The sequence below is a fragment of the Anser cygnoides genome, chromosome 1 (assembly GCF_040182565.1).
Source record: "Anser cygnoides isolate HZ-2024a breed goose chromosome 1, Taihu_goose_T2T_genome, whole genome shotgun sequence".
Taxonomy (NCBI): domain Eukaryota; kingdom Metazoa; phylum Chordata; class Aves; order Anseriformes; family Anatidae; genus Anser; species Anser cygnoides.
Window position 1 is genome coordinate 165,091,696 of NC_089873.1, and position 26,312 is coordinate 165,118,007.

At 38.0% G+C, this 26,312-nt stretch overlaps 1 long non-coding RNA gene across 4 annotated transcripts; it reads right to left on the reverse strand.

Annotated features, from left to right (window-relative positions):
- Positions 1-26,312, reverse strand: LOC125179944 (uncharacterized). Of its 4 annotated transcripts, XR_010827256.1 has the most exons (6): positions 26,121-26,312; positions 19,437-19,549; positions 10,764-10,898; positions 9,161-9,424; positions 7,786-7,931; positions 1-6,392 (listed from the first exon to the last, which is right to left on the reverse strand). It is a non-coding gene; the product is annotated as an uncharacterized lncRNA (long non-coding RNA). The 4 variants fall into 4 exon arrangements; XR_010827255.1 differs by lacking the exons at positions 1-6,392; positions 7,786-7,931 and adding an exon at positions 7,939-8,933 and having other exon boundaries at positions 26,121-26,306; XR_010827254.1 differs by lacking the exons at positions 1-6,392; positions 7,786-7,931 and having other exon boundaries at positions 7,939-9,424; positions 26,121-26,304.

Consider the following 26,312-nt stretch of genomic DNA (forward strand, 5'->3'; position numbering starts at 1 on the left):
GTGACAGAGGAGGTTAGTTCTCTATTTTTCATATCTTCAAGTCTTCATATGATGAACTGAGTATCCAATATCATCTACACTGATACTCCTTTACTTTATTATTGAACTGTCATTATGTCAGCATTGATATTTTGCCTCTATACCATATGTTGCACATTATCACTAAATCCTGTACCAGATTAAACCTGGAATCAGACTATGTACATTCCATTGGAAAACAAACAAACAATGATATTGTAATAGACTGTTCTTTAATTAATAAAAATCACTCTCTGTTTCAAGATCATAAATCTTCATCAGTCTTTCTGTATAAAAACAGGCTACAGCTTTTATCATTTTACCCATACTGCATTTCATTACAGCAAATGTTAAATCTGGTAATTTTTTTAATGCCTCTGGGATCTATTCCTCTTCTGTTTACATAGCTGTTCTACTAAGATCTTAAAATAATAGAGAAAGTCAAGCCATTATATAAAATGAATACATAATATTTTGCCTATTCATACTTCCCTTCCTTTGTCAAGGATGGCACTACCAGCACTACCAATTTTCTAAACATGAAGAGATTCAAAGTAACATAACAGAGGGAAGAAAAAAAAAAACAAAACAAGCAAACAAATGCTAATAAAAAAATCTCCTGATTACCCTGCTGATTTGGGAAAGGTAATTACAAGGAAAAAAAATAAGAACAAACATGGAGAACAGTATTAGTATCACCTGGTTTTGGAGGCCTACAGGTCTGCACCTGCATCTAAGCTAGTCACCCTAAACTCTGTTTATTGTCAGTGAATACAAATAGGCACTTTTAGGAAAGAATTTGTCTGAATTTTTTAATATTTTTATTAGGGTTAGATAAAATCTGTCCTACAGATTCCTATTCTTATTCAACATTTTGAAAACAATAGTGCATATTTAGCAATCTACATATCACACTAACCCCATTTACAAAATTACTGTATCAATCAACACAAATATGACAGAGATTGGATAACTAATCTAGTCAAAAGTTGTTCTCTCTCTCCATGCTGTTGTACTAGGTGCTGAGCATGGAACCCAAGAAGAAGTCTGCCATTTTTTTATTTCATATAAAATCTCTAATATTTTGATCCTATTGTGATCAGTTCTCTGACAGAGGACTCATAAATTCAGCACATGAAATCAGAAAATGCATTACTTTGAGTTTTTCTAGGTTTGGTACTTGGTCTTGAGCAGTGCATCCCTTTGAAACATAATGGATCCCTGTTCTTTTTTTTTTTTTTTTTTTTCACAAGAAACCACACATAAACTCAGCTGAATTAATCTCACTGATCTTAGTGGGCATTGGAATGTTCTGGTTATCATCCTTTATTTTTAGAGATAGTATACATTTTCTGAGGTACCAAACCTCAAACATAAATTCAAAAGATAATACCCCAAACTATTAAAATTTAACAATCAGATTTAGCATCATAATATGAACATTTAAAGTGTTTGGAGTCTCCTGATAAGTTATTTTTGGATACTGAAAACAAGATAGAAAAATGGCCCAGAACCAGAATTATAAATAAATAAGTAAATATATACATCATCTGGAAAGTATTCATATCATGTTTGATGATACATTATCATCAGTTTGATGAGATCTTTTATTTAATCAGAATGTGTTCATTTAATATAATTTTGTAAGTAAAATTAAAAGCAAAGCTTTGGATGAAATTTAAAGTAGGACACTGCAATATTCTATTCTGTCTTCCTGCAGAAAAAAATGCATATAAAAACTTGCAATAAATCTATCATATTCAATACTGCATCATATAAAATAACTGTATGAAGGAAAGAATGAAATATAAAACTTTTAACTCCAATTCTCTCCTCCTATACTAACTTTTAAAAGAAAACCCAATGCTATGTAAACAGAACAATCTGTGATGGAATTTTCAGAGTTGTATTAGAGCAATACAGATCATAAACAGAGTATGTAAGACAACTTTGTTTTTTACTATATGCTCTACTGGTATTTCCATCCTCTAAAAACAGAATTTTGAAACACAATTTTGAAGTAGGTTATATAGAGCTGTCTTCGTGCATTTTCATACACAAAAGTATAAAAATAATAAAAAGCCCACAACATGAGCAAAAGGGAAATTTCAGTCTTTCAATGATACTCTGAGAAAACTAACTAACAAAAGTAAAACCTGAAAATCTAAAATAAAGTTTTTAATTATCAAGTTTTGATATGAATACTGATAGACCATTTATCTTTTCTCTAATGTATTCTACAAACCTGAAATTGCAATTCCTTGTTATTGTTGAAAGTGCATTATTACTTGTTCTGTGTCAACAGGTAATTAGCACCCTACATTTCATTGTTTTTTTTCTGTTTCAAACAAATTGTTAAACCATGTCATCTTCAATCTGCAAAATCAGTGTTTGAAACTTCAGGAATTTTTCAAAATCACACATGAAGTATAATAGTACCAGAGTTTAAATTTCAACAGTTATAAAGCCTCTGAATACCTCTGTTGTCTAGCTTATCGAACCCATTAATGTTGTCGTACAGATGTAGAGTCTATGAACATTTGAGCAATAAAAACTCCCTGTTCTGATGTGAATGATAGGCAAATTCCATAGAATGACATAAATCTCATCAGTTAAGACCAAAAGGAAAAGTTTAAACTAACAGTCATAGAAATCTTAAATATAAGTATAGAGGAAACTACTTCTGGGGTCTGTATTCATGGTGTTCATGCCACTCTTATAGATGCATTTCTGGGATCCAAGAAACTCTGGTTATTAATAAAGACAATTCCTACTTGAGCGCTCTACATAGAGAAATGACAAATTTTTATATCCAGAGATATTGTTCCCATAAATACCATAATTCAGCCAATTTGTGCACATATATTAAAGAATATGTTTATGTGAGGGAGTTGAGATATGATTTCTTTGGGAACCATAACTTTGACTCTACTGATTTTTGTGTGTTCCAGATGTCAACTGCTATTTTGTATTGATATATCATTTACTTTCTTTATTGCATTGTATTTGTTGAATAGCATGCTGCATGCTGGTATAGTGAAAGGACATTTTGTAATACTTTCAAGCTGGAGATAAGACAGAAGGTGGTAATGAGAGCCTAGATTTCAAGTCTCCACTCTTACAAGGTTGTTCACTCATATGGAAAGCACGGAGTTGAAAGATCATTTCTACTTACAGATCTGCACAACTGTATGACCACGATTACTTTACTTTACAGAATTCACTAGTAAAAGCACTACACAACAGAATCTACTCTGAAGCCTTACACTGTTAGTTTTCATCTTCAATATAGATGGAAAAAATTAGAGGTGCAGAGGGCCAGAAATAAACCATTCCAATATCCTTGAACTAGTGAGAGTTAAGCTTTTTTGACTGAAAATGAATAGCTTCAAATTTACATAAAGCTCATTTTACATCATATCATCTAAACAAGATTTTAACAAAGCCTGTATATTTAGCAAGTAGCCTTCTCTTCACTATAAAAATAGTCTAAAAGCTCATTAGAAGATTTACTTTCAAATTCAGTTGTATTTAAAAGCAAAGTGGTAAAAAGATGTCAAAACAACAAAAAGGCAAAAGATTTGCTTTTCAAATGTTCCAAATGACTGGAACATATTTCCTTACAGGATTTAAGGATAAGGACCTATACCATTTTTACTTTATTTTATTTTATTTTATTTTATTTTATTTTATTTTATTTTATTTTATTTTATTTTATTTTATTTTATTTTTATTGTTTTTAATTTTGAAGTAGGGTAAAAATGAAAACAAAAATATATTTTTTGTTCCCTATACATGCGTATACCATGTTCACGCTCAATGTGATGGACATATCAGCCTGTGGCTGCCAGTGCCTCCTGTAACCCCACTGAACTTCGCTTTGCAGATGCACAGGGTCTAGTGAAAGCTATTTCTTCTGTGGAAACAGTTTCTAATACAAACGTTTATGATTGGCAAGTGAAGTGGAAAGCCCATTGTCCCACTACGAAAATTATGTACCTTCTTACCATGGAAATAAAAGTACTAGCGAAGAAAAGAAGCAACTATATTTCTACATTTCTATATTTCCATATTGTTAATATGATCACCCAGATGATGATTTCAGAACTTCTGCTAAATCTAACTGGATAGATCCACTACCCACCAAGTGAGCTTAGATCCAACCCCAATAACCTGTGGGGGCCAAACAGAAATACAAGAATTCAACACTCCTTTGCCTTACTAAATTTATACATTCATGCTATACGAGGAGCAAGCATAAACTAGGAAAATACTAACCAGTTCGCCCTGGTTAGCAGCTCTCCTCACCCTGCTTCCTAACCTCCAGATACCTCACTCCTCCTATTATTACTGTAGATTATGCCCAGTGCCTTCAGTAAGGCAAGTGACACAGGATACTGGGGTCAGTGACTGACCATTTTTTTCTGCTGCACCATGTTTCTCACTCTTTTCTTTTTTTTTTTTTTCTCTGCTCTTCCATCCTTTTTACTATGCTATGGTGTGGGTCTTCCAAATCCTTTTGTGGATATACCTTTGCATGGATCCTCTAGAGTCTGCAGCCCCTTTGATGGTGCATCCATGGAGCACCTCCTACTCCTCTGACCTTGTTCCTTCTGTTGCCTTGTCTCTTTCTCCTTCCTTTCTCCAGCATTTTCTGCCTTTTCTTTAACGTGTTTTCACTGAGGTGCCACAAACTCCCCCAACTAGCTCAGTTTTGGCCTGAGTTGGGCTAGCCCATTGCTGAGCTGGCAGGAACTGGTTGTGATGGCTAAAGGCCCTGCAGAAGCCCGACGTGCAGCCCTGCCTCCCCCAATCACTACTGAAATCTTACTATTTACAACTAATACACTAATAAAATTCTACATGGCTTGTATAACCCAACACCCAAGCCAAAACAAATATATGTTCCCACCAGTAGATTTGTATTTATTTATTTATTTATTTATTTATTTATTTATTTATCTCAAAGTTCAATGCTGTGTTTATGTATTTCATGCATGTTCATAACCTGCTACACTATATCAAGCAGGCATTGTGTTTATGTATTTCATGCATGTTCATAACCTGCTGCAATATATCAAGCAGGCGTTACGTTACACTATGCTGTAGTGGCCTTTCCTGTTTGGGAAATGGATCTACAAAAACAGCTTAAAGAAAAGCTAAATGGCGTATGAGAACATAACATGGAATCGTTATTCTATATTCAATTTACAAATACATAATAATGAGCCTACAAAGATGAGCTCTTTCTTGTAGTAAACATTATCAAAAATACTCCTGTTGACATTCTTCAGAGGAGGAAGATTCTACCTATTCAGAGAAAAGTTATCAGAATCTATCCCATAATAATTACAGTGAACCATTAAAGTCTTGACATTTAACACCATGTGGTATTTACCATTAGTGAGGTATTTGCAGTTCCCCTATGCTTGGAATGGGGACTACTGCAAATACCATATGAATTTTAACTGCCATCAGCGTTAAATGTCAAGATTTTAATGGTACTCACTCTACATGTTATATGAATTTAGTACTGAAAATGTTTAATAAGTTCAAGTTCTGAACTACCTAAGTCTGTTTTGTTGCATCCTATATTGTATCTTGTATTTTTACAGCTTTCAGTCACACTTTACATTTCTTTAAGATTTACAGAAACTGTTTAAGAACAGATTAAAATTAATTTAAACCTATTGAAGATACTTGACTGGGGAATAGTCCTCCTGTAACATAATGATCCAGTTCAAAAGTGAAGGGAATCGCTCTCATTTTGAGGCACAGACTCTGTATGAAACTTATGGCAAAGGACAGTCAAAGATAGATCAACATTTTATGCTTCACTTAAAGAAAAACACATTAGTATGGAGGCAATGAACAATACTAGTAATTAGTGAGAATTGACACTTTTTTTTTGTTCATTTCAGATAAAATTTAAGGCTTAATTTTAGAAAATTCAGTGGATGGATATTGACCTTCCTGTCCATTGTGTCCTGCCTGTAGAATCATAGAATCATTAAGTTTGGAAAAAACCTTCTAGATCATCCAGTCCAACCATCCCCCTACCACCAATATCACCCACTAAACCATGTCCCTAAGTACCACATCCAACCTTTCCTTAAGCAGCTCTAGGGACGGTAACTCTACCACCTCCCTGGGCATGTGTTGCTCTCACTTTGACCCAAAGGTCCTGCTCACAGCATATATCAGAATTTATCATGAGCGGCGTGTTAGCCAAAAGCTGAGCAGAATTAAGTGGAGACGTCTTTTTGTTAGTTCAAGGTTGCTAAAAACCCTGTCCAGCCCGATGTTGAACACTTCCAGTGATGAGGCATCCACAACTTCTCTGGGCAACCTGCACCAGTGTCTTACCACCCTCGCTGTAAAAAAAAAAAAAAAAAAAAAATTGTTCCTTATATCCAATGTAGATATGCACAATGATGCAAATTGACATTATTAATGTCAGGAAATTTTTTGCCTCCCTGGAGAATCCTAACTGATTTCAGTGAGTAGGATAGACGGCAGTTAAATGTTGACATGTCTTTTTCTTTTTTTTCCCTCATATTTTCTCATTAGTATACACCATCATAACTCCACACCAGAGAGAGACAATTATTCATTTTCTCCTGAGTTTTATGGTGCTCATTACTATAACACACAAAGATTTCATAAACACTAAAACATGGGTTGGACTGTCTTATCATACTGACTTGTGACTATCCAGACATTGAAAGATTTAAGCCAGAATTGTCAGAATTATTTTCAACTTTGGCACCTACCTTACAATCCCTTAGCTGTTTTTTTCAGAATGCTTATTGCAGAATATCAAAACACATCAAAATTTGAATACAGAATACAGTACAACTGTTGTGAACACTTAACATTTCTTTGCAAAAGAGCTGCATTAAGTTCTCAACACAGGGAAAAAAAAATCAGCATGAAGACATTGACTAAGTGATTTATTCAAACCAGTGAAATGTCTTCCACAACTGGGACTTACAGTTTTTGGCTAGCACATATTTACTATCATTATTACCTTGCTAACCACATGTTTATTATTTGGAATTCTCTGTGCTGCTACTAGTAAAATACTACCAATCCCCAGAACAGCTTGCAGATAAGCAGATAATGCTGTGGTGTGCAAGCAGTGTTGTAGTAGAACTAGGAAGAATTTCAAAGAACCCTCTCTGGAGCCTTTCCTGACTTTGAGAACCAAAAGCTGTTGTGGTGCAGGACGGTCATCTCATGTTGCACAGTGTGGATGAGTGAAAAGCAGCACATAATATCACTGAGATAATGAACAAGATACCACATCTGTGTTTTCAGTTGCCACTTGTGCATGTGTATGCATATTGACAGAAGTATATTAGCAAATCATCTGGTGCCAGTTTCCACTGTACTGCTTTATTTCACAAAAATCTAATATCAGTGATGATAAAACCATGATCCAAAGTGTAGCCACTCTAAAAAAAATACATAAATACATGGTTACTTCTAAGGGTGAGAGATCTGAGCCTTTTCTGGTTAGAGAAGCTAGATCTACATTAAACAGTTCTGGGCGATATGCTCAAGTTCTGGGATATTGCTTTCCATGCTTCTGGGATGTTGCTTTCCATGCTGTCAAATAATTGCATTCTTTGGCATAGTTTGGGCCTATTTCAAATTTCATTTTTCTAAGCAATATATGAGCAATATTTGAGTAATTGCAGTAAGCAAAATCATGTAAACAACAGGCACCATAAATAAATAAATAAATAAAAGAAGATACACTACTTTGGCATGCTGTCTTTTGTGTAGTCCTCCAATATTGTCCCAGCAAACCACAGGATAGTGTCCCAGGGCAATTACAGATGACAAAGTACCAACACCAGCAAATGTATCTGCGTAGATTACGTAATTCACTGACCAGCATGCCAGCACTAGAACATACACAGACAAGGGGATCAATTATCTTCTGCACAAAATTGCTCCTGTATATCAATGGCTGTCAGGCACATGACCTGACTAGCTTTTTTAGTATATGCCATGTCACTTTGCTGCAAGGTTGTAGGATGGTCCACTTACTGCATTGTTGCTGCAGACTTTTGTTTCACACGTACCCAAAGGGGTTTCTAACTGAATCTGGGTACTGAGCTTTTTGATGTGGTATTATGAAAGGGCTCTCAAACGTTGAGGTTGTCTGATGCTTGTTCAACATTCTTATTTTTATCTCCAAACCAACACCTACAGTTTTTCAGTGTTATTCTTCCTACTGATTTTCAGTCAGAATCTGAAATGTTAATCTTGAACATTCTAATCAAGCCTTATTAAAACATATTCCTGTCTGGCAATAGCACAGATAATAGAAGTTTCTGCTTTGAAAGAAGATGATAAACAAGTTTCCAGGTGAACCACAGCTGATTTAGAAACATGGAAGTAGTTAACAACAGGGAACAGACTATCTTTCTGAATGGAGTAGTCTATAATAAATCTTCACTTGGTTAAAAGACCAGTAAGTCAGAGAGCCTCTTAAGTTTTATAAACTCACTTGAGAATGTAATTTCACTGTAGCAATAAAAAGTGGGAAATACTGGCAGACAACAATGTACCCTGTTTGATAAAGCTGTGCTTTCAGAATTGGAGATACTAGCACAATAAAACATAGGAGGAAACTATTCATCACTACAATTCATCACAGATAGTTGGTAAAAGGATGTATGTTACCAATGAAGATGTACACAAAGAAGAGAGTGGTTTAATAACAAATCAACATTTGATAGAATTTTTATTTATTTATTCATCCATTCATTGGATTTTGGATAACATTGAAAAGTAGTCTTTAGAAATTTGTGCTGTGCTTTAGCTTTTTGAAAGACATTGTTTTTCTTTTTCTCTCTCTTTCTTAGGAGTCAGATGAAAAGAGTAGAGCTCTGGAGTGTAATCTAAAGGTAGAAATAAAAATATTTTAAAAGTCATGTCCATTAAAACATCCATTATATTGAATATTTGGTCTTGAAAGAGAATTTGGGGTGGTGGGGTGGTGGTGGGGAGGTGTTAAAAATAAAAAAAAAATAAAAAAATAAAAGTAGCCAGAAGTCAAAATGCTGTTTAACAATCACTTATTGCAAGGGGCATATGAAGGAAGCAACTATAACAAACACACACACACCAGATTAAAGGGCAGACCGATGCTTGTGATGTTGGGATGGGTGTCTGATCTAGATTGCTTGATAGGAAGAAGTAAATGGGGTCTTCTTCAGAAAACTGGAAGAAGCTTCATATTTGCAGTTCCTCAAGAGGGACTTGAACGTAATATCTGCTGGAAGGACAACCACCATGGCACAAGCAATGCAGAAGGCTTCTGGAGTGCATTAAGGGCAACTTTCTGATGCAGATGATCAAGGAAATGACAAGGACAGGCACTCTGCTAGACCTAATACTTACAAACGAGTAAGAATTAGTTAGGACTATGAAGACTGAGGCAGCCACAGCTGCAGTGACCATGAAATAGTATCATTCAGGATCCCGAGAGGAAGGTAGAAGGTAAAAAGAAGGATCAAAATTCTGAATTTCAGGAGAACAAACTTCTGTTTGTTCAGGAAAGAACCCATAGGAGATGGTCTTGGAGAGAAGGGGGTCTCAAGAGGAGAGCTGGTTATTTGCAAGTATCACAGTATCACAGTATCACAGATTTCTAGGTTGGAAGAGACCTCAAGATCATCGAGTCCAACCTTCGACCTAACACTAAGTACTCCACTAAACCATATCGCTAAGCTCTACATCTAAACGTCTTTTAAAGACCTCCAGGGATGGTGACTCCACCACCTCCCTGGGCAGCCCGTTCCAATGCTTAATAACCCTTTCAGTAAAGAAGTACTTCCTAACATCCAACCTAAAACTCCCCTGTCGCAACTTTCGCCCATTCCCCCTCGTCCTGTCACCAGGCACGTAGGAGAACAGACCAACCCCCACCTCTTTACAGCCTCCTTTAAGGTAACTGTAGAGAGCGATAAGGTCGCCCCTGAGCCTCCTCTTCTCCAGGCTGAACAAGCCCAGCTCCCTCAGCCGCTCCTCATAAGACTTGTTCTCCAGACCCCTCACCAGCTTGGTCGCCCTTCTCTGGACTCGCTCGAGCACGTCCATGTCCTTCCTGTAGTGAGGGGCCCAAAACTGAACACAGTACTCGAGGTGCGGCCTCACCAGAGCCGAGTACAGGGGGACAATCACTTCCCTAGACCTGCTGGCCACACTGCTTCTAATACAGGCCAGGATGCTGTTGGCCTTCTTGGCCACCTGGGCACACTGCTGGCTCATATTCAGCCGACTATCAACCAATACTCCCAGGTCCTTCTCGGCCAGGCAGCTTTCCAGCCACTCATCTCCCAGCCTGTAGCTCTGCTTGGGGTTGTTGCGCCCCAGGTGCAGGACCTGGCACTTGGCCTTGTTGAACTTCATACAGTTGACAGTATCACATCCTTTAAGCTCAAGTCTAGTCCCACAAGCAAAGGGGGCCACAGGCTTGCATGGATGAACAAAGGTCTCCTGACAAAACTCATATATTAAAAAGAAAACATATAAGATGTGGAAGGAGGGTCAGGTAACCCAGTAAAACTATAGAGGCACTCTTTAGCATTCAGAAATGGGGTTAACAAAGCCAAAGCTCTCCTGGAATTGTGTCTGGCAAAGGATGGGAAAGGCAACAAGAAAGGTTTCTATAGGTGTATGAACAGCAAAAGTTAGATGAGGGGAGCAGGGAGCCTAGTGACAATTACCTTCTTTGTCTTGCTCTTTCTTGGTAAGACTGGCCTTCAGGAATCTCAGGTGCAGAGAGAGGTGGCTGATGCCATTTCAGTGACACTCTTGATTATGTTTGAAAGATCATGGTGGTTGTGGCAGATTTCTGAGAACTGGAAGAAAGGAAATGTCACTCCTGTATTCAAGAGGGAGGATTCAGGGAAATACAAGCCAGTCAAGCCTCACCTCAGTCCCTGGGAAATCAATGAAGGAAATCTTTCTGGAAACCATTTACATGCAGGTGATTGTCAGAAGTCAACATGGATTTATGAAGTGGAAATCATGCCTAATTAACCTGATAGCCTTTTTTTGGGGGGGAAAAAAAAAAAAAGACTAGCTCAGTGGATTAAGGAAAAGTTTATCTTGAACTTAGTACATCCTCATTGACCAACTGCAGAAATACAGATTAGGTAAGTAGATAAGTGAGGTGGAGCAAGTCCAATAAAGAATCACAAAGATAATTAAAGGACTGGAGCATCTGTCCTTTGAGGAGAGATGGGACTGTTCAGCCTGGAGAAGAGAAGGTTCAGGGGGATGTCATCAATGCATATAGATACCTGATATAGGAAACTAAAGAAGATGGACTCAGACTTTTCTCAGTGTTATCCAGTGACGACACAATGGACACAAATTCTGCTTAAACATACAAAAAAATCACTTTTTTTTTGTGACGGTGGTCAAATGCTGAAAAAGCTTGTGTAGAGAAGTTGTGGAGTTTTCATCCTTGGAGAAGCTGACTGGACATGATGCTGAGAAACCTGCGGTAGTTGATCATGGTTTGAGCATGGGGGTTAGACTAAGTGAGCTCCAGTGATTCTGTGATTCTGTGAAAGTTAAGATGTTCTTAACAGGTTGAAGGCTAAACAAAAATCTATGAAACAAATAAAAAGTCAAAATGACTTATCTTTCAGTGAAGCTTACTTTCAAGGATCAAAAGAAAGTAACCAATATTAATATAAAAACATTTCAACTGGAGAAAATCAGTGACTCAGAAATGGGTTTACTGATCCATGCCAAATTGTTCTCCCTCAGATTAAAGAAAAGTATTACTTTACACAGGAGAAAAGGAATCCATTCTTTCCCCTGAGGTTTTTAGAAGGAAGATTTAGAATACAGGAGAAGGCATAGGGCTTGAAGACTGTAAAATACCAATACCAGCTGTGATCCAGTCTGCTTAACTTTTAGACAACATCATGCGAAAATTTTGATGTCAGTAAGCCTGTTTCATAAAATTCCCATCAGAATCAATGGAGAGAGACAGATGCCTTTGAATGTTTGTAAAGCAAGCTTCAGCTGCATAGTGAAAGTTATTTCTGTATTTTGAAGAGACATGAGGCTGTTGATTCCTGACTAGAAGAAAAAATGCCAGCCATGAAATATACTGTTCTGAATATTCATTTTTAAGTCAACCAACTTTAACCACAGGTAGATAATTTCAGATAGCCAGAGCTATCTTCATACATTCTTTTTCTGATCTACTCAATGTAAAAAAATGTATCTGCATCTGCCTTCTTTAGTTTTATCTTCCAAAGAAAGCCATCTTCTGGATTTATTCCTAATTCACTCCCAAAATATGGGAAAGTCAAGAACAGATTTGAAGCTTATTTATTTATTTTCTCATTTAAATATTGTTTCTACTGCATATAAAAATTAACCAAAAAAAGTAATAAAAATAATTTAAAAATACTAGAAAGAAGCATGACTTGTTTTACGTCATAACATAAAGCATTTAGCATCTGTCACCCAATCAGCATAGTCATTTCAGATATTAGAATATCAGGCAATTTAGGGGAGAGGGGAGAATCTGACTTTTCATGACATTCTTTTCCATTAATCTCAAAGTTGTGGAAATAAGGAGTAAAAATTTAAAAAATATATATATTTATTTATTTATTTGTTTGTTTGTTTATTATGTTCAGGCATAGCATGAGGTCTTAGACCTCTTAGAATTATTTGTGTACTCTATCACTTAGTTCTGTTGTCTCTTGTTCAATAGAGATAAGCTGTACTTCTTTGCAATTCCTTGTCTTTCTCCATCCGTTCTTTCTCCTCAAGTCTTCACTGCAGCTCTATCCAGCCATATGAGATAACTATGCTATACTATACCAGTCCAAATGTAAGCTAGGCAAGAAACAAAAACTCACCTACTGTGTTCTTCAGGTCCTAAATCCTTGACCATAATGTCATTGCATTTTTTATTTATCTTGCAACATGATTTCTCCATCCTATTAGGAAAATTTATTTCAATCCCAAATTTGACTGAAAAAGCTTCATGTCACCAGGATAGCCTTTGTTCACATTTTTCATAATTGACAACTTTCTTTCCAAAATTTTGCAATAAGAAATACTGCTTTCTTACTACATGGTAATTTGTCAAAAGAATGAGACAGAATAAGATGTGCAGTGTTCTGGAAATGAGTTCAAGGGTGTCCATGTGTTCATTATTTCTCCGTCAGTGAAGAACACCTTGTAAAATGAATTTTGTTTTCAAACTCCACAAAAGTGTTTTTGTTTTTTTTTTTTTAATAGTTATCAAAGAGGTATTAAAAATCAAGAAATAGGAAGTATTTACAACATCGCAGTTACCTTAAGGAAAAGGAAATTGAAGTATTTGTTATAGCTGTGCAATCTGACTAAAGGGTTAGTTTCTAACATGTGGAAAGAGAAACAAGGCTTAAGTAGAAAAGCAGAAGATCCTATCCACAAAACCAATGATAATGAAATGTAGAAGCACATAGTGGATATTCAGATGAGATATATATAAAATGAAAAGCAATTTCAGAGAAGTAGGAATGCCCTTGTTTTAAGAAAAATAAAAAGACCTTTTGATTAGTCAGCTTTCAATTTCACAGTTCAACCAAGGATATCCATTTTACACTCACTAACTAAAGCAGCATTTAAGCATTTCAGGGTGGAATAAGACTACTCCTTTACTGTTCAATGCATAACTAACAGTTGTAACAGTGGCAACCAGAGAAATCACCTTGGGAAACAGACTTAGTGTAATAAAATGTTAGGTGATGTTTAAGGTCTTCTGATCTTATAAATTATAAAATACTCTGGAGATTATGGTGCATGTTAAAAACCTGGAGCATGTTAAGTACACTGGAATCCATAAAGCACTCTAATGCAAGTGCAGCTTAAATGTTAAATAGTTAAATTACAACATATAATTTTCAACATCAAATTTAGGAAATTTTATTAATTAAGGAACAGTTGAAAAAGATTGCAGTCTGCATTTGCAATAAAAATCTAACCTGGCTGAAATTCTGAATGAGTACGGATTTTCAAAACACTAAAAAAGAGTAGACTGAGGTATTAAAATGTATACATTGGTATGTTTCTGTTGTTGCTCTTGTTTCATTGTTTTGTATAGAATAGAATAGAGTAGAATAGAATAGAGTAGAACAGAACAGAACAGATCAGAATAGAATAGAAAAGTTCAGTTGGAAGGGACCTACAAAGATCATCTAGTCCAACTGGCTGACCTCCTCGGGGCTAACCAAAAGTTTAAGAATATTATTGGCATTGTCCAAATGTCTCTTGAACACTGACAGGCCTGGGGCATCAACCATGTTTCTAGTAAATCTGTTCCAGATTGTTTCTATTTCTGTTTGTTTTGTTTTGTTTTGTTGGGCATACCAGTCCAGATGCACTGAAAACCGTATATTTGACATAATGTTCTAAGCTGACTAATATTTTTATTTCTTCCTTAAATGAAGGACTGTGCTGAAACTGTTATGTTCATCTCCACAAACAAGAAGGATCACAGAGGAACAACAGCAATAATCTAATAAGGGAGATGAGCCCCTGCTCACATTGAGCCTACTGTTGACCAGTTCCCTTTCTGCAGAGCTGCTCTCTAGCCACTTTTCTCCCAGACTGTATCTTTATCTGTCATTATTACATACCAAGTGCAGAATGCGGCATTTTCCTTTGTTGAGCTTCATGGTCAACAATGGGTGATTTTTCAGTGTGCCAATCTGTCTAGATTCCTCTGCAAGGTCTCTTGTCCCTCCAAGGAGTTAACAGCACCTTCCAGTTTAGTATCATCAGCAGACTTCAACTTCTTCATCTAGACCATTGATGAAAATGTTGATTCTGGCATTAGAATAAAGCTCTGGGGAATGTCACCAGTGACCGGCTGCCAGACAGATGTTGTCACATTCACTACAACCCTTTGAGCTCTACCACTGAGCCAGTTCATCACCCACTGTAGCATGAGTCTGTTTATCTCACAGTAGCTGACTGTGCAGAAATAAGTTGTTGTTTTTTTGGTTTCCTTCCAAGATACTTCTGAAAAAAAAAAATGCTCAAAACAATAAAAGATCAGCATGTGCCTAAAAGGTGTGCTATATCACGTGATTTATATTTTCAGACATTACCTAAGTCTCACTGAGACACTGTTTTTATTTTTTTGTTTGTTTTCTATACAAACATAAGGATGACCTCTATAGAATTTTCCAGTTATTTTTAATATTAGCTTTTTTTTGTTGTTATTTTTTGTTTGTTTGTTTGTTTTCCTAGATCTGGTAAAGAACCAGAATTTCATTCTCATTCACTTTCAGAACCAAATTTTTATGAAAGATGAATTCAAAATATCGTTGTAAAAATATTGAAGCTACTGAAATTATAGAATCAGAGAATCATAGAAGGGGCTTTAAAGGTCATCTAATTCCAACCCGCCTGCCATGGGCAGGAACACTTCCCACTAGATCAGGCTGCACAAAGCAACCTGGCCTTGAACACTTCCAAGGATGGGGCATTCACAACTTCTCTTTGCAACCTGTTCCAGTGCCTTACCGTAAACAATTTTTTCCAAAAATCTAATCCAAATCTATCCTCTTTCAGTTTAAAACCATTACTCCTTTTCCTATCACTACACTCATTGATCTATCCTCTTTCAGTTTAAAAGCATTACTCCTTTTCCTATCACTACACTCATTGCCTGAAAAATAGTCCTTCCTCAGTTTTCCCGTAGGCCCCCTTTAGGTATTGGAAAGTTGCTGCAAGGTCTTCCCAGAGCCTTCTCTTCTCCAGGTTGGACAACCCTAACTCCCTCATTTTGTCTTTGTAGGAGTGGTGCTCCATCCCCTTGATCATCTTTGCAGGCCTCCTCTGGACTTGTTCAAATACTTTCATGTCCTTCTTGTGCTGGGGGCCCCAAACCTGGATTCAGTACTTTAGGTGGGGTCTTACGAGAACAGAGTAGAGGGGGGCAATCATCTCCCTTGACCTGCTAGACACACTTCTTTTGATACAGCCCAGGATACTGTTGGCTTTCTGGACTGCAAGTGCACATTATACAAATGACACTTCAGTGTCAGTCCGACTTAAAGCCTAGTCTGACGTTAAGTACATGTCACTGTATGGTGGTTTTACTTAGGTGGGCAACCAAGCTCCACTACAACCATTCTCTCACTCCCCCTTCTCAAAGGGGAAGGGGAGAAAATATGATGAAAAGGGCTCAAAGTTTGAGATAAGGATGGGGAGATCACTCAACAATTATGACGGGCAAAACTGGCTCAGAGTAGGGTGATTAGTAAAATTTATTGCCTATTACTAACAAGCTAGAGAAGTGAGAAGCAAAGGAAAGAAACCAAAACCACCTTCCCCCCATCCACCCTCTTCCACCTCCTCCCCTCGTGCAGCTCAGGGGAATGAGGAATGGGGGCTACAATCAGTCCCTAACACTTCGTCTCTGCCGCTCCTTCACAGTCACTCTCTGCCCCTGCTCCAGCCAGGGGTCCCTCCTATGGGATGCCGTCCTTCCCAAACTGATCCTGGGGGTGCTGCCCGCAGGCAGCAGCTATTCAAGAACTTCTTCAGTATGGGTCTATACCACGGAGTCCATCCCCCAGGAGCAAACTGCTCCAACACGGGTCCCCCACAGGCGGCAGCTCCCCCCAGGCCCCCTGCTCCTGCGTGGGCTCCTCTCCACGGGCTGCAGCTCCGGCCCGGGGCCTGCTCCTGCGGGGGCTCTCCATGGGCCGCAGCCTCCTCCAGGCCACATCCACCTGCTCCACCGGGGGCTCCTCCACGGGCTGCAGCGTGGAGATCTGCTCCGTGTGGGACCCATGGGCTGCAGGGGGACAGCCTGCTCCACCAGGGGCCTCTCCATAGGCCGCAGGGGAACTTCGGCTCCAGTGCCTGGGGTACCTCCTGCCCTTCTGCACTGACTTTGGTATCTGCAGGGCTGTTTCTCACTCATTCTCCCAGCTGCTGTTGTGCAGAAGTTTCTTTTTTTCCTTCTCTTAAATCTTCTCTCACAGAGGCGCAAACAATATAACTTGTTGGTTCAGCTCTGGGCAGCAGCGGGTCCTTTTGGAGACAGCTGAAACTGGCCCTTATCTAACATGGGGCAGCTTCTGGATTCTTCTCACAGAAGCCACCCCTGCAGCCCCCCACTACCAAACCTTTGCCATGTAAACCCACTACACACTGACTCTGGCAGAAGAGAGAAAGGAAAAAACAAGCTGATGATGCTTGAAATTTAATTTTGCATTTTTAAATTTAAATTACATTTTTAAGTCTAGATATTTTTTGTTGTTGTTCCAAAAGACTAGCTACACTTCATATAGAAATCCATATACTGTTTTGTTGTTTTGTTGTCATTTTTCTCTTTTTCTTTAGAGAGTTTATTTGGTTTTCTTGCTTTGTTTATTAATTTTATTTCATTTTATGTATTTTATTTCATTATTATTTTATTTTATTTTATTTTATTTTAATTTATTTTATTTTTAAGATGAAACTCTTTAAATTATAAACTTATTTAAAGAAGAATGTCATCTGAACAAAGACCTAATATGGTAGATATTTTGTATTTTCTATGAATTTACCTTTTGTATGAACTAAATGGAACTAAAATCATAACTAACTTTAAATGCAGCATCAGAATAAGGAAAGGAAAGGAAAGGAAAGGAAAGGAAAGGAAAGGAAAGGAGAAAGGAAAGGAAAGGAGAAAGGAAAGGAAAGGAGAAAGGAAAGGAAAGGAGAAAGGAAAGGAAAGGAGAAAGGAAAGGAAAGGAGAAAGGAAAGGAAAGGAGAAAGGAAAGGAAAGGAGAAAGGAAAGGAAAGGAGAAGGAAAGGAAAGGAGAAAGGAAAGGAAAGGAGAAAGGAAAGGAAAGGAGAAAGGAAAGGAAAGGAGAAAGGAAAGGAAAGGAGAAAGGAAAGGAAAGGAGAAAGGAAAGGAAAGGAGAAAGGAAAGGAAAGGAGAAAGGAAAGGAAAGGAGAAAGGAAAGGAAAGGAGAAAGGAAAGGAAAGGAGAAAGGAAAGGAAAGGAGAAAGGAAAGGAAAGGAGAAAGGAAAGGAAAGGAGAAAGGAAAGGAAAGGAGAAAGGAAAGGAAAGGAGAAAGGAAAGGAAAGGAGAAAGGAAAGGAAAGGAGAAAGGAAAGGAAAGGAGAAAGGAAAGGAAAGGAGAAAGGAAAGGAAAGGAGAAAGGAAAGGAAAGGAGAAAGGAAAGGAAAGGAGAAAGGAAAGGAAAGGAGAAAGGAAAGGAAAGGAGAAAGGAAAGGAAAGGAGAAAGGAAAGGAAAGGAGAAAGGAAAGGAAAGGAGAAAGGAAAGGAAAGGAGAAAGGAAAGGAAAGGAGAAAGGAAAGGAAAGGAGAAAGGAAAGGAAAGGAGAAAGGAAAGGAAAGGAGAAAGGAAAGGAAAGGAGAAAGGAAAGGAAAGGAGAAAGGAAAGGAAAGGAGAAAGGAAAGGAAAGGAGAAAGGAAAGGAAAGGAGAAAGGAAAGGAAAGGAGAAAGGAAAGGAAAGGAGAAAGGAAAGGAAAGGAGAAAGGAAAGGAAAGGAGAAAGGAAAGGAAAGGAGAAAGGAAAGGAAAGGAGAAAGGAAAGGAAAGGAGAAAGGAAAGGAAAGGAGAAAGGAAAGGAAAGGAGAAAGGAAAGGAAAGGAGAAAGGAAAGGAAAGGAGAAAGGAAAGGAAAGGAGAAAGGAAAGGAAAGGAGAAAGGAAAGGAAAGGAGAAAGGAAAGGAAAGGAGAAAGGAAAGGAAAGGAGAAAGGAAAGGAAAGGAGAAAGGAAAGGAAAGGAGAAAGGAAAGGAAAGGAGAAAGGAAAGGAAAGGAGAAAGGAAAGGAAAGGAGAAAGGAAAGGAAAGGAGAAAGGAAAGGAAAGGAGAAAGGAAAGGAAAGGAGAAAGGAAAGGAAAGGAGAAAGGAAAGGAAAGGAAAGGAAAGGAAAGGAAAGGAAAGGAAAGGAAAGGAAAGGAAAGGAAAGGAAAGGAAAGGAAAGGAAAGGAAAGGAAAGGAAAGGAAAGGAAAGGAAAGGAAAGGAAAGGAAAGGAAAGGAAAGGAAAGGAAAGGAAAGGAAAGGAAAGGAAAGGGAAAAACATAGAATGAAAAGAAAGGCCAAGGTTAATTGGAAGCTCCCTATGTGAGACAACTCTGTAAGCTGAAAAGTATTTAACAGGACAATTTCACCTCAAACTAAGCTGTTTTTGACAATTTGGGAGGGGCTTATAAATTACATTTTTATTTTTCAGTCTTTAGTTTTATTTTTCTTTCGCACTTTCCATAAACCTTCATTCCCATCTTTATTTTTATCTTATAAACTTTCTTTTCTTTCTTGTTCTTTCTTCTGAGGTTGTTGTATATTCTTTTCCTCTAATACAAACGTTCAGTGTTTCATACCTCAACAGTTTGATTTAATCTTACCCTCTTCTTCCTGTGGTACAGTTTATCCAGTCACTTCCCCGCTGTGTTGAAGTGTCCTCCCAATATGAGCAGACTGTGCCTCAGAGGAGTGCCTCTAGTATCACCGATGTTATCTGCAACGCATACCAAACCTGACTGCACAGTAACAACTCAGGAATCATCTTAGCTATTTTACAGTTATGACATAACTATTTAATTTAAATAGTAAGATGTTAAGCAGTAATTATTTGGGTTCCAAGACTTATGAGAAAACAAAAGCTTATCTTCAGATGTAGTAGGAAAACAAATAATCATCTTGATTTAATCGACGGTTTAAAAACTAAAATCAATTTACTAGCTCTTTTTTAGGATAGAATCACGAAACGATTAGGCATAAGTAGTTCAGGAATGAAGTAGAATGTTCAAGGTAGATTAATCAGAGGAATTTCATGTTTAGGGGGTTACATGTCATTTTACATAAAGGTAAACTAATGAAGTCTAAACAAATCAATGCTAATAATTTGACTAAGAAATCTTTAGAACTACTGCAGCAACAGAATAGTATAATTCTTACCTCATTGAGTTCAGTGGTACTATCTCAATACTAAAGTTGTACAGAGAATGATCTTGAATAAGTGCATCTGTATAAACTTAAGCGATAGTGATAGCTCCATGGTTTCTACTTCTGATTCTCTAATAGCCGGCTATAAATATGCTACTATATTCTTTCTGCTACTCCAAATCTTTAGAGGTGTTCATGAAAAAAATTGTCACTCAAGCCGAGTTATATAAACACGATGTTAAAAAAATAATAAAATCAGTTTTGAAGTACAGAATGCCATCTAGTGGAAACATGTAAGATGCGCTAGAGGCAGAACTACTGCTCGAGTTAAGCAGTATTGTCCCACTGTCCATTCCACTGATGTACAAAAAAAAAAAAAAAAAAGAAAAAAAAATTAATAGTAACACAGAATGACTAAGGTTGGAAGGGGCCTCTTCTGCTCGTTTGGTCCAACCCCCCTGCTCAAGCAAGGACATCTAGAGCTGCTTGCCCAAGACCATGTCCAGGCAGCTTTTGAAGCTCTCTCCAAGGCGGGAGACTCACAACCTCTCTCGACAGCTCATGCTCAGTCAGCCACATAGTAAAGTGTTTCCTGATGTTCAAACAGAAGCAGTTATGTTCTGGTTTGTGACCATGGCTTCTTGTCCTGGCACTGAGCACCACTGAAAAGAGGCTAGCTCCATCTTCTCTGATCTTTCCTTTCAGGTATTTATATACATTGATAAGATATCCTACCCCCTCCCTCCCTCTACCCCCCTGCCCCCCTTCCCTCCGCCCCCCCCCCCCCCCCCCCCCACCTTTCTTCATAGGAGAGACACTGCAGTCCCTTCATCGTCTTTGTGTCCCTACTTTGGACTTTGTCCAGTATGACCATAAAGGAGGTTGTAGCAGGGTGGGGGTTAGTCTATTCTCCCACGTGCCTGGTGACAGGATGAGGGGGAATGGGCTAAAGTTGCACCAGGGGAGGTTTAGGTTGGATATTAGGAAGAGCTTCTTCACCATATCTCTCTTGTACTGGTGAGCCCAAAACTGTACTCTAGGTACTACCTCTCCAGCGCTGAGGTATCCTGAGTGAGGGGAAGGATCACCTCTCTCGACCTGCTGGCAACACTCTTTTAAACTCAGCCCAGGATACCCTTGCCTCTGTGGCAAGGGCACATTATTGCCTCATGTTCAGCTTGGTGTCCACCAGGACTCCTAGGCTCTTTTCTGGAAAATAGCTTTCCAGCTGGGTGGTCCCCATCATGTACCAGTGCATTCATTTCAAAGAAGAAAAATATTTCTGCTTTGTTAGTACATATTCTGATGTCAATGTGTATTCTGCTACACATTTAAATAAATTATTAATTTACCCTTGCTTTTTTGTTGTTGTTTTGTTTTGTTTTTTGGTGGTCCTTTGGAGACCCAGGAGTTGGACTCAATGATCCTTGTGGGTCCCTTCCAACTCGGATCAGATATTCTATGGTTCTATGATTTTCTTCCCACAAATCCACACCAGACATTAATTTCATCACCCTTCAAATGCACACGTGATCGTGTGCATAATAAATTAAACATATCATCATTTCAGTCTGGGAAATGTATGTTTACCAGATAGGCATTCTCTGATTTTGGTGGGATGACTAAGTCATGACTTTCTCCTCTAGAAGCTATTATTTTCCATCCTCAGAAAAGTTTTTGCTGACTCAGCTGTTCTCATACTGTTCGGTAAATAAATGAGCATTGATGTGTATCCAGGTGTGATAGCATGCAGCTGCCTGTCTTGCCAGCAGTGGGAAAAAAGAAAAAAAAAAAAAAAAAAGCATATGAGAGATGGCTGCATTCAACATTTCTAGAGTAACTCAGGAATAATTATTTCACTTGCCATTACATTGGAAAAAATATTGGTTTAGGAGCCTTTCATTCCTAGTATATGCTTTAGTCAGTTCAAGTCAATATAAGACCATATTCTTTTCTAAAAGAGAAGTCTTACTCTTGCTCCCAAAAGACATGCAGAGGCAGGGCTGAATTATCTCTTTTTACATCAGTGTGGTTTAGACTAACTGAAGCTAATTGTGAAACTGCACCCCAGAGGCAAGCTGGATGATGTACCATTTGTCTCTGAGGCTCCCACTGCTGGCTTTCAGCTCCTTGTGAATTGTGAATTCCATGACCTCAAGTTTCTCATGCCTCTTGAGTGCTCACTGAAGAAGGCAAACTCTTCTGAGGTTGCGAAATCTCACCTTGTTTCCCAGTTCCTGCTAGGTTTCGAGACTATACAAAAGCTATGCAAATATGGAAATGAGGTGTGAGGTATCCCCCCCCCCATCTTTAACACTGATATTCATACAGTAATGACTAAATTACTTCAAACTACTGTCTAATGAAACTCACTTGGAGGAAGAAAGAATTTATCAAAGTAGTTTCAGAGCCAATTGTTATTATCCTTGAAAACTCATGGAGGACAGCTGGGGTTTTCAGATTAGAAGAACAACACAACATGTAGCTTTATAAATGGGGGAGGAGGGAGCTAGGAAACAAGTTTCTGGTTGTGGTAGTCTAACCTCAGTTCCCAGAAATGTACTGGAAAAAAAGTCCTCAATTAATCTATTTATAGACTTTGGAAAATGAAAGTCAGTCTAAGAACAAATCAGTTAAGAGGAGTGTTGCTGGGGGGAGGGGGAGGCGGGTACAAACAATAAACAAACCCTACAAGTAGAGGGAAGTAAGTCGCTGTCTGTTACTAACTTTTACCATTGGCTCAGATGATCTTACAGCAACACTTAGGACATGGTGCAAAACAAAGACGAAATGATAGTATGAGAGGAAAGCTTGCTGGAAAACTGCACGGGATGACCAAATCGGAGGTTAACCATCAAAATGGAAGACTGTTTTGATCAGCGTTCTTCAGTTTGTCTTTGATGGACTCCAGTCTTTAATCAGTTAATGTCAAGTTGCAGAAAAAAAAAAAAAGTGGGGGGGGGGGGAGGGAGTGCCAAGATATTATAAACATGAGTGTTGTTTGTAGTACTTGAAAAAAAAAAATCTTCTCTTTGCTTGGAATCCAGAGAACTTGTAAAAAGAACGTGCAGAAGTACAGGAAACATGACTGAAAATAATAACTGTAGGTATGAAGACTCTTTAGTCTGTGAAAGACTAAGGGCATAGTCTTTTTATGAATAAAGGTCGTTATAAAGAAGGGAATAATTTATTCTTAGTGTCCATAGGGAATAACAAAAACATTTCCATCACAGGAGGTTTTTAAGAACAGATTTGACAAATATTTGGTAGGACCAGTTTGGACATAGTTAAGATGAAAACAAAGAAATCATTTATATGACTCTCAAGGTTAATTCCGGTTACAATTTCTAGGACTGTAGATCACAGACATATTAGCAAAACTATTAAACATTTTTCCTGCATTCATAGTAATATTCTCAGAGGTCTCTGTCTGGTACAAATCAGTCACAGAATTATTATGTTTTTTTTCCTGTGGGTAGGATGGCCCATCAGTGACTGTCTGGGTGCTACACAGGCCAACAGCTCCCTGTGGTCCAGGGACCTAGAGGCTTCCACATGGGGTTGTCAGGGCAGGACCTGGCAGCAAGGGCCTGTCCCATCACCCCAGTCAGGAGGAGGGAAGCTGGAGGCACATGGGTAGCCTCAGCCTCAGGCACTGGGCAATGAGGACTGACTGAGGCCAGGCTGGAGTGTGGGTCCTCAGGTGGGCCTGGCTCAGTGGGGCCCATGATAGGGCAGTGGAGAGCTGGAGACCAGTACTGCTGTGGCCTTGCTGGGTTGGTCAGCTGGGGCTGACAGCCCCCGACCTGAAATGTGACCCTGGGCCCTGGGCAGAGTAGGTGAATCCCCTGGGGGCCAGGCAGGGACAGTCAGTGTTGGTGATACCTTCAGGGCCTTGAAAATGGCCTTTAAAGTATTAGGTATGACACTTCTAATGATGTTCTGACCTGGGAATTATGACTGTCAGGTATTCTCAGGGGAAAATTAAAAACACCCTCTAAGTCTTAAAGATTTAAAACAAAACAAAACAAACAAACAAAAACTAAATGATATACATCTTAGAAGAAAATTGTTTGTTTTGACAAGCTTCCTCAAACTACAGTTGTTTCTGTAGCCTTCCTCAGACTTTTGACCCTAACTCAAGACTATCCAAAAGCTTCACATTCATTCCAGTTAAGAATTATTCCAGGTAAGCAAGCTATCATTTGCTATAGCATACAGCACTGTAGCACTGAGGCAACATTCAACCTGTAATATTGTTTTAGTATCAAAATTTGACTTTGTGACCTCACCCCTTATTTAATGTTAAAGATTAGATCAGAGTATTTTTTTATGGAAAGACAAGACTATTTCACTTTTGCCAACAATGTCATCTGAGCAGGAGAACCTACCATATATTTTTACAGTAAAGAAATATCCCTTCCAATTTTCACTGTAAAAAATTGCATACACAGTTTATTTGTGTGTTTATGCCAACTTGAGTATTAAATGCCTATTAAAATTAGATCTGTGTATGAATTGCACACAGCTTGTTTTGTGATTTTGTTTCCAATATAAAGCCTTATCTTAGCTGAGGTTCACTGACTGTCATACTTGCTGTGTCACACCTGTGTAGAAACAGCACACTACTGGGACAGAGCTGTGCATTCAGAAGCAGGTGACAGAAGTGTTCTGATAGTTTTCTAATTCCATAGATGTAATCACAGGATACTAGTGAAGTGATACTTTCTCATTAAAAAGGCTCTCCATCATACAAAGTTTACTAATGTAAATAGTGATATAAGAAAGCACTTGTCCACTGTGCTTTTATTTGGACAAATGCACAGACATTTAAATTGAAATCTTGAAATCAGGATGCCAGTACTGTAATTCTGCTCTGACAATGATACCATACTTAGATCCATACAAATCACACACCCCATTAATTCAAGTCACATTGAATAGGGTGTAAAAACTTTCATAACATGAAATTTTAAGCAAGCATAATATTGTTCACACCAAACAAATGTAAGAATCACAAGAATTCATTCTGTTTTATTCTGTTTCTGCTGTCCTATCAACTCACTCTTTTATAGGAGTAGCTACAATGTACATAGGAGAAAAGTTCTTAGCTTCATTCGAACTAGCAGGATTTAGAAGTCTAAGCAAATCTTGCCAAATGCTGTATCACTACAAGATAACTGTTTTTTGCTTTTTTTCCCTAATCTCTCTCCAAGGCCAGATTCATCAAACAGAGAACTCTTGCAGAATATTGGAAGGTCAGTAGGTTGAGACCAATTTGCAAAGGAGGGAGAAACAAATTCCAGCAAGAAGCATGAGCTCCAACCATTTCCTTTTTGCTCATCAACTCTCTGATGTCCCATTGCTTCTCTTGTTTATGCTTTGGCTCATAATGCACATTCTTGTCTTCTAGCTTTCTGCCTTTCCCAGGAAACCTTTGTAACTGATAGTGTTTGGAACTGATAGAACTAACAAGAGATTTACCAGTCAAAATAATTTGACACAAGCCATCACATCTGAGCATGCAGGTAACCTGACAATAACTTCCTATATTTGAACAGGTGTCAAATGGAGTAAAGTTTTTGTTGTTGTTGTTTTGTTTTTAAAGAAAAAAACACACTGTACTTAATTTAAATTCTTTACAAATGTGCTTACTTTAAAGACACCTTTAGAAGCTCTCTAATAATTAAGTAATTTGAAAGGGGAGTAGGATGTGAAGGAGAGGGGAGTAAGAACTGTCGTTTTGGAGATCTCATTAACATTATATTACAGTTGAAAGTTATGTACTCACATAATCCTGACAGTCCCCAAATTGATGGGTTAAGCATAGCTGTGAGTTTCTGAATAAAGTGACTTTAAGCAGGAAACAAAGACAACTTCCAAAGGTTACAAGATTTCTTGTTACAAGAAACTGAACATGTCATTCACCAAGATAACATTAGTCAGGGCACATATTCACATGCACTTTTTACCAAGCATTTAAGTATTTTTAGTTACTGACAGTCTGATGGTAGAAAAAGGAAGAAGACTGATCTAAGTACAAAAGACAGTAGCTTTTATAAAGAATCACAAAATTAAATAAATTTTCCATTTCTACCTTTATTTCCCATTAATTCTCCCCTTCCTTTACTTCCCATACTCACATTTATTCTTCTTGTATAAATTCAGAGTAGCTCTTCACCAGTGGAAGAATTTATTTAATGAACTAGAGATTCATTTCTCTATATACCATCTTGTTCTGACACTAGATCACCTTCATATGAAAAGCCTGCGGGCTGCACACTTGAATTGCATTTATTATGGAACTTAAGAGGATGTGATGACTTTTCCAGGCT